This window comes from Pristiophorus japonicus, chromosome 14 (genome assembly GCF_044704955.1).
Source record: "Pristiophorus japonicus isolate sPriJap1 chromosome 14, sPriJap1.hap1, whole genome shotgun sequence".
Lineage (NCBI taxonomy): Eukaryota > Metazoa > Chordata > Chondrichthyes > Pristiophoridae > Pristiophorus > Pristiophorus japonicus.
In genome coordinates this window covers 113,779,818-113,791,822 of record NC_091990.1, presented here as the reverse complement: position 1 = coordinate 113,791,822, position 12,005 = coordinate 113,779,818, and the positions used below count along the sequence as shown (strand labels likewise).

At 45.5% G+C, this 12,005-nt stretch overlaps 1 protein-coding gene across 1 annotated transcript in view; it reads left to right on the top strand.

Annotated features, from left to right (window-relative positions):
• Positions 1-4,874: 4,874 nt before the first annotated feature.
• The window catches only part of kiaa1549la (KIAA1549-like a), a 542,422-nt gene continuing 535,291 nt past the window's right edge, over positions 4,875-12,005 (top strand). Inside the window, exon 1 of the mRNA XM_070898600.1 lies at positions 4,875-4,910. The gene's annotated coding sequence lies outside the window, so the exon portion shown is untranslated. The remainder of the gene's footprint in view (positions 4,911-12,005) is intronic.

The following is a 12,005-nucleotide window of genomic DNA, read 5'->3' as shown; positions in this document are numbered from 1 at the left end:
TGACTGCACAGCTTTCTCCTACCCAATAAGATTTAGATTACGCTTAGGTAGGAACGGGACACAGATAAAATATCTGATCGTTGTCATCAGTTAAAAATGATTAGTTAACAACAGGGGTTAATGGAACTCAAGCCTGGATTATGTACAATCCTAGAAAGAGAGAGAGAACTTGCATTTCTGAGGCGCCTTTCACAACCACCAGATATCCTAAAATGCTTTTACATCTTTTACATCCATCTGAGAGGCCAGACGGGGCCTAAGTGTAACGTCTCATCTGAAAGACGGCACCTCCGACCCTGCAGCGCTCCCTCAGTCCTGCACTGGAGTGTCAGCCTAGATTATGTACTCGAGTCTCTGGAGTGGCTCAGAGATGCGAGTGCTACCAACTGAGACAAGCCTAACCTAATTTCAACCATGTCTGATGGTCACTGATCTCATCTCCTCTGGAAATCTTCCATCCACGAGTTCCCGTCATAGTCCCCCAACCCCGCACAGCCCGCTTTTGCCTCCTTCCCAAGATCCACAAATAGTGTTAGACCCATCATTTCAGCCTTTTCTTGCCCCCACGGAACTGATTTTTTTCCTTCAATGGAGGCCTAACCAATCCCCATACACCACCACTCTCCTCCGCCTGGCTGAACATGTTCTCACATTGAGCAACTTCTCCTTTGAATCTACTCACTTCTTCCAAATTAAAGTTGTTGCTATGAGAACCCATATGGTTCCTCGCTATGCCTGTCTTTTTGTGGGATAAATGGAACATTCTTTGTTCCAATCCTACTCAGGTCCCCTCCCTCACCTCTTTTTCTGGTACATTGATGACTGCATCGGTGCCGTTTCCTGCTCTCGCACCAAACTGGAAACTCTCATCAACTTTGTTTACAATTTCCACCCTTCCCTCACCTTCACATGGTCCATCTCCGACTCTTCCCTTCCCTTTCTCGACTTCTCTGTCTCCCTTTCAGGGGATAGGCTATCGACCAGTATCCACTATAAGCCCACTGACTCCCACAGCTACCTTGACTACACTTCCTACCACCCCGCTTCCTGTCAGGACTCTATTCCATTCTCTCAGATTCTCAGTCTCCGTCGCATCTGTTCCGACGATGCCACGTTCCACACCGATATGGCTTCCTTTTTCCTCAACCGAGGATTCCCTTGTACTGTGCTTGACAAGGCCCTTGACTGTCTATTCTATTTCCCGCACTTCTGCTCTCACCCCTTCCCCTCCCTCCCATAACCACAACAGGGTTGCCCTTGTCCTCACCTTTCACTTTCAGCCTCCACGTTCAACCGATCATCCTCCGCCATTTCTGCCACCTCCAGCGTGACCCTACCACCAAATGCATCTTCCCCAGCCCTCCACTTTGAACAATCAGAAAGGGACTATTACCTCTGCGTCACCCTGGTTCACGCTACACCCACTCCCTTTCCCATGGCATCTTTCCATGCAAACGCAAGCCCTTTTACCTCCTCCCTTCCCACTGTCCAGGCTCCCAATCAATCCTTCCAGGTGAAACAGCGATTTACTTGTACTTCTTTCAATTTAATATACTGTATTCTCTGCTCACGATGCAGTCTGCTCTACTAAGTCGAGACGAAATGCAGATTGGGTGACCACTTTGTGGAACGCCTCCATTCAGTCCGCAAGGGTGACCTCGAGCTTCCGGTCGCCTGACACTTTAATTCTCCGGACCACTCCCACTCTGATCTCTCCATCCACAGCCTCCTGCACTGTTCCAACAAAGCTCAACAGAAGCTCGAGGAACAGCACCTCATCTTTTAGTTAGGCACTCTACAGCCTTCCGGATTCAACATCGATTTCAACAATTTAAGACCATAACCTCTGCCCCCATTTTTTCAGACGGCAGCTGTTGCCATTTATCCCTCCTCTAGACCCATCTTTTGTTCCTTGTCTCATTACCATCTCCTTTCGCCTCGCACCATCATCCCTCTTGTTATTTAATCACTCCTGCCTTCCAGCCTATCACAGATCTTCCCTTTTCTTCTTTCCTCGCCTCTCCCTGTCCCTGCTTCTGCACTTGCTTAAAAACGTTTGCATCTCTAATTTTTTTCTAGTTCTGATGAGAGGTAATTGACCTGAAACTTTAACTCTGTGGGGAATGTTCACAGGAACAAACGGGTGGGGGCGGGGGGGGGGGCGGGGTGGGGGAGAGCGGGGCGGGGGGGAGCGGGGCTGCGGGAAGTGAAAGTTGGAAAAATCTAAAACCCACCTACAGTCAACCAGGCTGACTTCCGGGCGGTAATCCCGCCCATTACATCACATGCCGATGTGGAGTTAACGCCACAGTGTGGGGTAACCCAATACCCTGGGTTTCCTGCTGTCTAGCGGATCTCCCCGCCCCCGCACCATGCAGGTGGGAAACAGGACAATCACGGCCTCTATTTCTCCTGCCACAGATGTTGCCTGACCTGCTGAGTGTTTCATCCCTGAGGAAGGATATACTTGCATTGGAGGCTGTTCAGAGAAGGTTCACGAGGTTGATTCCTGAGATGAAGGGGTTGCCTTGTGAAGAAAGGTTGAGCAGATTGGGCCTACACTCAACGGAGTTTAGAAGAATGGAAGGTGATCTTATTGAAACATACAAGATACTGAGGGGGCTTGACAAGGTAGATGCAGAGAGGATATTTCCACTCGTGGGGGAATCTAGAACTGGGGTCATAGTTTCAGAATAAGAGGCCACCCATTTAAAAAGATGAGGAGAAATTTCTTCTCTCAGAGGGTCATGCATCTGTGGAATTCTCTGCCCCAGAGAGCTGTGGAGGCTGGGTCATTGAATATATTTAAGGTGGAGATAGACAGATTTTTGAACTATAGGGGAGTGAAGAGTTATGGGGAGCAGGCAGGGAAGTGGAGTTGAGGCCAAGATCAAATCAGCCATAATTTTATTGAATGGCGGAACAGGCTCGAGGGGCCGAATGATCGACTTCCCCTATTTCTTATGTTCCAGCCTTTTCTGTTTTTCAGATTTCCAGCATCTGCAGTATTTTGCTTATTTCTGATTTCACCATGTCCAACTTGCATTTATATTTCAGAAGGAAATCGAACAGTTACTCATCTAGCATACATCTTGGGAGACGAGTCTTCGGATTGCGACGGTCACCTTCCAATACTCAGTTAGGTATTCTTCCCTTCTCATGCAGGTCCCTCTGGATTACATTTGTCAGGCTCAAAACGGCTGAAGTATGGATTCTGGCTCCGATCCTACTCATACTTCTCTTCAATCCAGGTGCTTCCTGACAAATCCAGTTGTGTAATGCTAGCGTCTGGAGGGCACAGGTTCTGGGTGCTTAACTTCCAATTCTGGATGTAGAAAATGCACCCATTATCAGGAGATAACCCCCTGCCCCCCACACTCCAATCATTTTCAGGGCACAACTCTGTCTCGACACTCAGAACACATTCAAATGCAAATGAGATAGATTTCTTTCAAAAAATAACATTTTAGGCCGCTGTATATGAATAATTTGAGACGTGACGTGAGTGTAGCGAGCTCGGGCAGGATAGATTACTGTGAACCTGTAGTTCCCAAAGCTCTCCAGCACTGCGGGTTTTCCTCACCTCATGTCTGGATCTGTTGTAAACTCATTGATAGAGACTGATTGCTGTGATTAGTCAACAACAACAACTTGTATTTATATAGCACCTTTAACGTAGACACATAAATCTAGGCTGACACTCCAGTGCAATGCTGAGGGAGTGCCACACTGTCATAGCTGCCGTCCTTCGGATGAGACCTTAAACCGAGGCCCCATCTGCCCTCTAAGGTGGACGTTAAACATCCCATGGCACTATTTCGAAGATCAGGGGAGTTCTCCCTGGTCTCCTGACCAATATCTATCTCTCAATCAACATAACAAAAACAGATGATCTGGTCGTTATCATGTTGCTGTTTGTGGGAGCTTGCTGTGCGCAAATTGGCTGGCGCATTTCCCACATTACAACAGTGACTATACTCCAAAAGTACTTGGAGTTCATTGGCTGTAAAGTGCTTTGAGACGTCGTGATAGACGCCATAGAAATGCAAGTCTTTCTTTAGTGAAACGTCCCAAGGCGCTTCACAGGAATATTATGATAAAAAAACGACTCCATTATCGTTGTTTCATGCGATGGTCGAAGACGAACTAGATGGACCGAGGTCTTTTCGTCTAGCAATTCCTCTGTTCCTATGAAAGCAGTGCAATGAGGCACTCGTTGGGTGCTGCGCTGTTCATGATAGACGGGGCTGCTGATTCTATACTTCGTTGGTCAAGAACGTTTGTGCATTTCGCACACCTACCTTGTCGTTCGCTTATTAACCTCCCAAGGACCAACACAGCAATTCCCAAACGCAACTGGGTTATAATGGCCCTGAAATTCCGGCCTCCCTGGGTCCGTACGGAGTTCCGACGGACCCGGGAAGGCATCGCAAAAGTTGGTTTCGAGAACGCAACACTTACAAATGTCCTCAAAAATCTTGCATCTGAAAAAGCAGGTGCATAGCCTACTTTTACGGGCACAAGTGTTTTAAAAAAACATATAAAAATAAAGTTATTAAAACATATTTTATCATTAAAAACCCCACAACGGTAAGTTTATTTAAAAAAAACTTTTTTAAAAATCGGGAAATTATTTTTTTTTAGACATTAATAACTTTAATTTAAATAAATGTAGTGTAATTATTTTCTATTTTTTATTTGTGTTTCGGGTGTTTGGGGCTGTGTTTTGGGTCTATCACAATCATAGTAATAGGAGTTTAGGACCCTGCGGAACTCCTATTACTATGATACTTTACCTGATTGGCTGCCCAGAGTCATGTGACTCCAGCTCACATCGACATGCACGCGCTGCGAATTGCAGTCGAAAGAGACCTCAGCATCGGAAAGTCAAACGTGGGCAGCAGCTTAAGGTAAGTATGTATTTTTTCTTTAAAATGCCCAGGGGAAGGCCAAAATGGAATTTCAGGGCCAATGTCGTCTTCTGCTTGTTCTTTTACATTTTTTTCTTACTTTTCCTTACTGTCTCTTTTTCTCTTTTTATTCCTCTTTCTGGCTCTTTTGTTAGTTAAGGACATCAAGGGATAGGGATCTACGGATTTGAGGTACAGATCAGCCATGATCTACTTGAATGGTGGAGCAGACTCGAGGGACCGAATGGCCTCCTCCTGTTCCAATGGAAGTACTGCATGTGGATCTGGTTACCACATTACAAGCAAGATGTGCATTAGATAGGTTAAAGAGAAGATTTATGAGGATATTGCCTGCACTGGAGAGTTTTAACCATGAGGAACGATTGGATAGGCTGGGGTTGTTTTCTTTGGAACAGAGGAGGTTGAGGGGAGATCTTATTGAGATGTTTAAAATTATGAGGGGCCTAGATAGAGTGGAGAGGAAGAACCTGTTTCCCTTAGCAGAGTCAACAACTGGGGGGCATAGATTTAAAGTAATTGGTAGTAGGTTTAGAGAGTGGTGGGGGTCTGGACTTCACTGCCTGAAAGGGTGGTAGAGGCAGAAACCTTCGCCACATTTAAAAACTACCTGGATGTGCATGTGAAGTGGTGGAACCTACAGGGCTACGGACCAAGAGCTGGAAAGTGGGATTAGGCTGGATAGGTTTTTGTCGGCCTGCGCGGACACGATCGGCCGAAATGGCCTCCTTCTGTACTGTAAATTTCTATGATTGATGCCCGGCTCTTGCTTGATACATGCTGGCAGCACATTGACTGATACTGTGCTGTCCATCACAATGCTGGCCTGGAAGTGATTGAGTAGGTTGGGCCTATACTATCTGGAGTTTAGAAGAATGAGAGGTGATCTCATTGAAACATACAAGATTCTGAGGTGGATTGACAGGGTAGATGCTGAGAGGTTGTTTCCCCAGGCTGGAGAGTCTAGAACTAGGGGTCATAGCATCAGGATTAGGGGTCAGCCATTTAAGACAGAGATGAGGAGGAACTTATTCACTCAGTGGGTTATGAATCTTTGGAAATCTCTTCCCCAGAGGCCTGTAGATGCTGAGTCTCTCAATATATTCAAGGCTGAGTGGGATAGATTTTTGGACTCTAGGGGAATCAAAGGATATGGGGATCGGGTGGGAAGGTAGGGTTGAGGTTGAAGGTCAGCCATAATCTTATTGATTATCTGGCCTACTCCTGCTCCTATTTCTTATGTTTGTTAGTGGGAGGAGTGGATGTGACTGTCACATTGACTGGCAGTGCCACCTTTATGGTACGAGTGGACTATTGATGTCTTTGCTGCAGCTGTGTCCCTGCTGTAATGTATTCATTCAGACACTAGAGGGGGAACTTCAAGCTTTCTGTGAAAAGAAAGACTTGGATTTATATAGCGTCTTTCATGATCACCAGTCGTCTCAAAGCGCTTTCCAGCCACTGCAATACTTTTGGAGTGCAGTCACTTTTGTAATGTAGGAAACGCAGCAGCCAATTTGTGCACAGCAAGCTCCCACAAACAGCAATGTGATAATGACCAGATAATCTGTTTTTTTTGCTATGTTGATTGAGGGATAAATATTGGCCCCAGGACACTAGGGGTAACTCCCCTGCTCTTCTTCAAAACTAGTGCCATGGGATCTTTCATGTCTACTTGAGAGAGCAGTCGGAGCTTCGGTTTAATGTCTCATCTGAAAAACGGCAAGGTGCCACATAAAAGTTTACTGCACAAGATAAAAGTTCACGGGGTTGGGGTAATATATTAGCATGGCTAGAGGATTGGCTAACGAACAGAAAACAGAGAGTCAGAATAAATGGTTCATTCTCGGGTTGGCAATCAGTAACCAGTGGGGTGCCGCAGGGATCAGTGCTGGGACCCCAACTATTTACTAACTCTACTAATGACTTGGAGGAAGGGACCGAGTGTAACGTAGCCAAGTTTGCTGACAACACAAAGATGGGAGGAAAAGCAATGAGTGAGGAGAACACAAAAAATCTGCAAAAGGACATAGGCAGGCTAAGTGAGTGGGCAAAAATTTGGCAGATGGAGTATAATGTTGAAAAGTGTGAGGTCATGCACTTTGGCAGAAAAAAAATCGAAGATCAAGTTATTATTTAAATGGAGAAAGATTGCAAAGTGCTTCAGTACAGCGGGACCTGGGGGTACTTGTGCATGAAACACAAAAGGTTAGTATGCAGGTACAGGAAGTGATCAGGAAGGCCAATGGAATCATGGCCTTTATTGCAAAGAGGATGGAGTATAAAAGCAGGAAGTCTTGCTCCAGTTGTACAGGGTATTGGTGAGGCCACACCTGGAATACTGCGTGCAGTTTTGGTTTCCATATTGACGAAAGGATATACTTGCTTTGGAGGCAGTTCAGAGAAGGTTCATAAGGTTGATTCCGGAGATGAGGGGGTTGACTTAGAAGGAAAGATTGAGTAGGTTGAGCCTCTACTTATTGGAATTCAGAAGAATGAGAGGTGATCTTATCGAAACGTATAAGATTATGAGGGGGCTTGACAAGGTGGATGCAGAGAGGATGTTTCCATTGATAGGGGAGACTAGAACTAGAGGGCATAATCTTAGAATAAGAGGCTGCCCATTTAAAACTGAGATGAGGAGAAATTTCATCCCTGAGGGTTGTGGATCTGTGGAATTCGCTGCCTCAGAGAACTGTGGAAGCTGGGACATTGAATAAATTTAAGACAGAAATAGACAGTTTCTTAAACAATAAGGAAATAAGGGGTTATGGGGAACGGGCAGGGAAGTGGACCTGAGTCCATGATCGGACCAGCCATAATCGTATTAAATGGCGGAGCAGGCTCGAGGGGCCTTATGGCCTACTCCTGCTCCTGTTTCTTATGTTCTTTTGCAGTGCTCCCTCAGCACTGCTCTTGGAGTGTCGGCCTAGATTTTTTTTTGTGCTCAAGTCACTGGAGTAGGATTTGAACCCACAACCATCTGACTCAGAGGTGAGAGTGCTGCCCACTGAGCCGCAGCTGGAACTGTGGCAGTAAGGATTGCGTCACTGGCTGCAGCCAATGACCTTCCCTGCGAATCAGTAATCCAATTTTTAGAAAGACAAACTAAACAGCTGCTGGTCAGAAATGCTTCATCCTCCGTGATAAGCATTGCACTGAGTGCGTCAAATCAATGAGAATAGCACAACTAACTCCAATATTTATTCATTTTAAAACGAGCTCCAGGGAATGAAGAGGATTAATTTGAAATTTGTACACAATTTAAACCAACTGTAAAATAGATTATCGCTCTGGGTGTCAATAGAAGAAAGACCTTCCAACGAACTGGACTCAACAACTTTCTGTGGCAGAGAATTCCACAGGTTCACAACTCTGGGTGAAAAAGTTTCTCCTCATCTCAGTCCTATATGGCTTACCCCTTATCCTTAGACTGTGTCCCCTGGTTCTGGACTTCCCCAACATCGGGAACATTCTTCCTGCATCTAACCTGTCCAGCCCCGTCAGAATTTTATACGTTTCTATGAGATCCCCTCTCATTCTTCTAAATTCCAGTGAGTATAAGCCTAGCCGATCCAGTCTTTCCTCATATGTCAGCCTGCCATCCCAGGAATCAGTCTGGTGAACCTTCGCTGCACTCCCTCAATAGCAAGCACGTTCTTCCTCAGATTAGGAAACCAAAACTGCACACAATACTCAAGGTGTGGTCTCACCAAGGCCCTGTACAACTGCAGCAAGACCTCCCTGCTCCTATACTCAAATCCCCTCGCTGTGAAGGCCAGCAAGCCATTTGCTTTCTTTACTGCCTGTTGTGCCTGCATGCGTACCTTCAATGACTGATGCACCATGACACCCAGGTCTCGTTGCGCCTCCCATTTTACTAATCTGCCACCACTCAGATAATAATCTGCCCTCCTGTTTTTGCCACCGTAGTGGATAACCTCACATTTATCCACATTATACTGCATCTGCCATGCATTTGCCCATTCACCTAACCTGTCCAAGTCCCCCTGCAGCCTGTTAGCGTCCTCCTCGCAGCTCGCCACCCAGCTTAGTGTCATCTGCAAACTTGGAGATATTGCATTCAATTCCTTCATCTAAATCATTAATGTATATTGTAAACAGCTGGGGTCCCAGCACTGAACCCTGCAGCACCCCACTAATCACTGCCTGCCATTCTGAAAAGGACCCGTTTATTCCCATTCTTTGCTTCCTATCTGCCAACCATTTCTCTATCCACGTCAATACATTACCCCCAATACCATGTGCCTTAATTTTGCACACTAATTTCTTGTGTGGGACCTTGTCAAAAGCCTTTTGAAAGTCCAAATACACCACATCTACTGGTTCTCCCTTATCCACTCTACTAGTTATATCCTAAAAAAATTCCAGAAGATTTGTCAAGCATGATTTCCCTTTCATAAATTCATGCTGACTTGGACCGATCCTGTCACTGCTTTCTAAATGCGCTGCTATTACATCTTTAATAATTTTCCCCACCACTGATGTCAGGCTAACCGGTCTATCATTCCCTGTTTTCTCTCTACCTCCTTTTTTAAAAAGTGGGGCTACATTAGCTACCCTCCAATCCATAGGAACTGATCCAGAGTTCATGGAATGTTGGAAAATGACCACCAATGCATCTACTATTTCTAGGGCCACTTCCTTAAGTACTCTGGAATGCAGACTATCAGGCCCTGGGGATTTATTGGCCTTCAGTCCCTTCAATTTCACTAAAACCATTTCCTGACTAATAAGAATTTCCCTCAGTTCCCCCTTTTCGCTCGAACCTTGGTCCCCTCGTATTTTCGGGAGGTTATTCGTGTCTTCCTTAGTGAAGACAGAACCAAAGTATTTGTTCAATTGGTCTGCCATTTCCTTGTTCCCCATTATGAATTCCCCTGATTCTGACTGCAAGGACACCCTCAAAGCCTCCCTGATAAAGTGCAATATCCCCATCGACACCTGGGAGTCCCTGGCCAAAGACCGCCCTAAGTGGAGGAAGTGCATCCGGGAGGGCGCTGAGCACCTCGAGTCTCATCGCCGAGAGCATACAGAACTCCAGCGCAGGCAGCGGAAAGAGCGTGCGGCAAACCAGTCCCGCCCACCCGTTCCCTCAACGACTGTCCCACTTGTGACAGGGACTGTGGTTCTCGTATTGGACTGTTCAGTCACCTAAGAACTCATTCTTAAAGTGGAAGCAAGTCTTCCTCTATTTCGAGGGACTGCCTATGATTTTCTACTTCATCATTTTCTCTGTTTCGTCATCCAGGGAGCTCTGACTTTAGTTGCCCTACCTTTCGCCCTAGTGGGAATGTACTTCGACTGTACGCAAACTATTTCCTTTTTAAAGGCAGCCCATTGTTCCATTTCAGCCTGCCAATCTTTGATTCCAGTTTACCCGAGCCAGATCTCTTCTCATCCCACTGAAATTGGCCTTCCCTCAGTTGAATATTTTTACTCTAGATTGCTCACTGTCCTTTTCCATAGCTAATCTAAACCTTATGACACTATGATCACTGTTCCCTAAATGTTCCCCTACTGACACTTGCTCCACTTGACCCACCTCATTCCCCAGAACCAGAGCCAGCAATGCCTCATTGGGCCGGAAATGTACTGATCAAGAAATTTCTCCTGAACACATTTCAGAAATCCTCTCTCCCTACCCTTTACATTATTATGATCCCAGTCTATATTAGGATAGTTGAAGTCCCCCAGTATCACTACTCTATAGTTCTTGCACTTGTCTAGAATTTCTTTGCAAATTTGCTCCTCCATATCTTTCTCACGATTTGGTGGTCTATAGAGTACATCAGCAGTGTAATGGTACCTTGATTATTTCTTAACTCTAACCATATAGAATCTGTCCTTGACCCCTCCAGGACAACCTCCCTCTTCAGCATTGTAACATTATATGTTATCATGTATTATATGGCACCTTGTTCGACCTCAGGATGTCCCTAAGTGCTTTACTTTAAGTGCTAAGTACTTTTTGAAGTGCAGTCACTGTTGTCATGTGGGAAACGAGGCAGCCAACTTGCACATAGCAAGCTCCATCAAACAGCAAGAGATAATGACTGTTTTAGTGATGTTGATTGAGGGATAAATATTGGCCAGGACACCGGGAAGAACTCCCCTGCTCTTCTTAGAAATAGTGCCCACCTGAGAGAACAGACGGGGCTTCAGTTTAACGTCTCATCCAAAAGACAGCTCTGACAGTGGAGCACTCCCTCAGCACTACACTAGAATGTCAGCCGAGATTTGTGTGCTCAAGTCTCTGGAGTTGGACCTGAACCCACAACCTTCTGACTCAATGGGTAGCGAGAGCTACTCATTGAGGCACAGCAAGATCCCGGACACGACCTCAGTTAACTACCAAAATTCCCTGGATTCTGGGAAGGTCCAAGGGGATTGGAAAACCACAAATGTAATGCCCCTATCTAAAAGAAAAGGAGGCAGATAGAAAGCAGGCTAACTGGTCTATAGTTTCCTATCATCTGTTGTTGATTAAATGCTGACGTCCATTATTAAGGAAGCAGTCGCAGGACATTTGGAAAAGCATAATTCAGTCAAGCAGAGTCAACATGGTTTTATGAAAGGGAAATCATGTTTGACAAATTTGCTGGAGTTCTCTGAGGATGGAATGAGCAGGGTAGATAAGGGGGAGCCAGTGGATGTGGTGTATTTGGATTTCCAGAAGGCATTTGATAAGGTGCCAAGTAAAAGGTTACTGCACAAGATAAAAGGGTTGGGAGTAATATAGTAGCATGGATAGAGGATTGGCTAACTAACAGGAAACAGAGAGTCGGGATAAATGGATCATTTTTAAATGGCAAACAGTAACTAGTGAGGTGCCACAGGGATCGGTGCTGGGGCCTCAACTATTTCCAATCTATATTAATGATTTGGATGAAGGGACTGAGTGTAATGTAGCCAAGCTTGTTGATGATAAAAAGATGGATGGGAACACAAATTGTGAAGAGGCCACACAAAATCTGCAAAGGGATATAGACAGGCTAAATGAGTGGGCAAACATTTGGCAGATGGAGTATAATGTGGGAAAGTGTGAGGTTATCC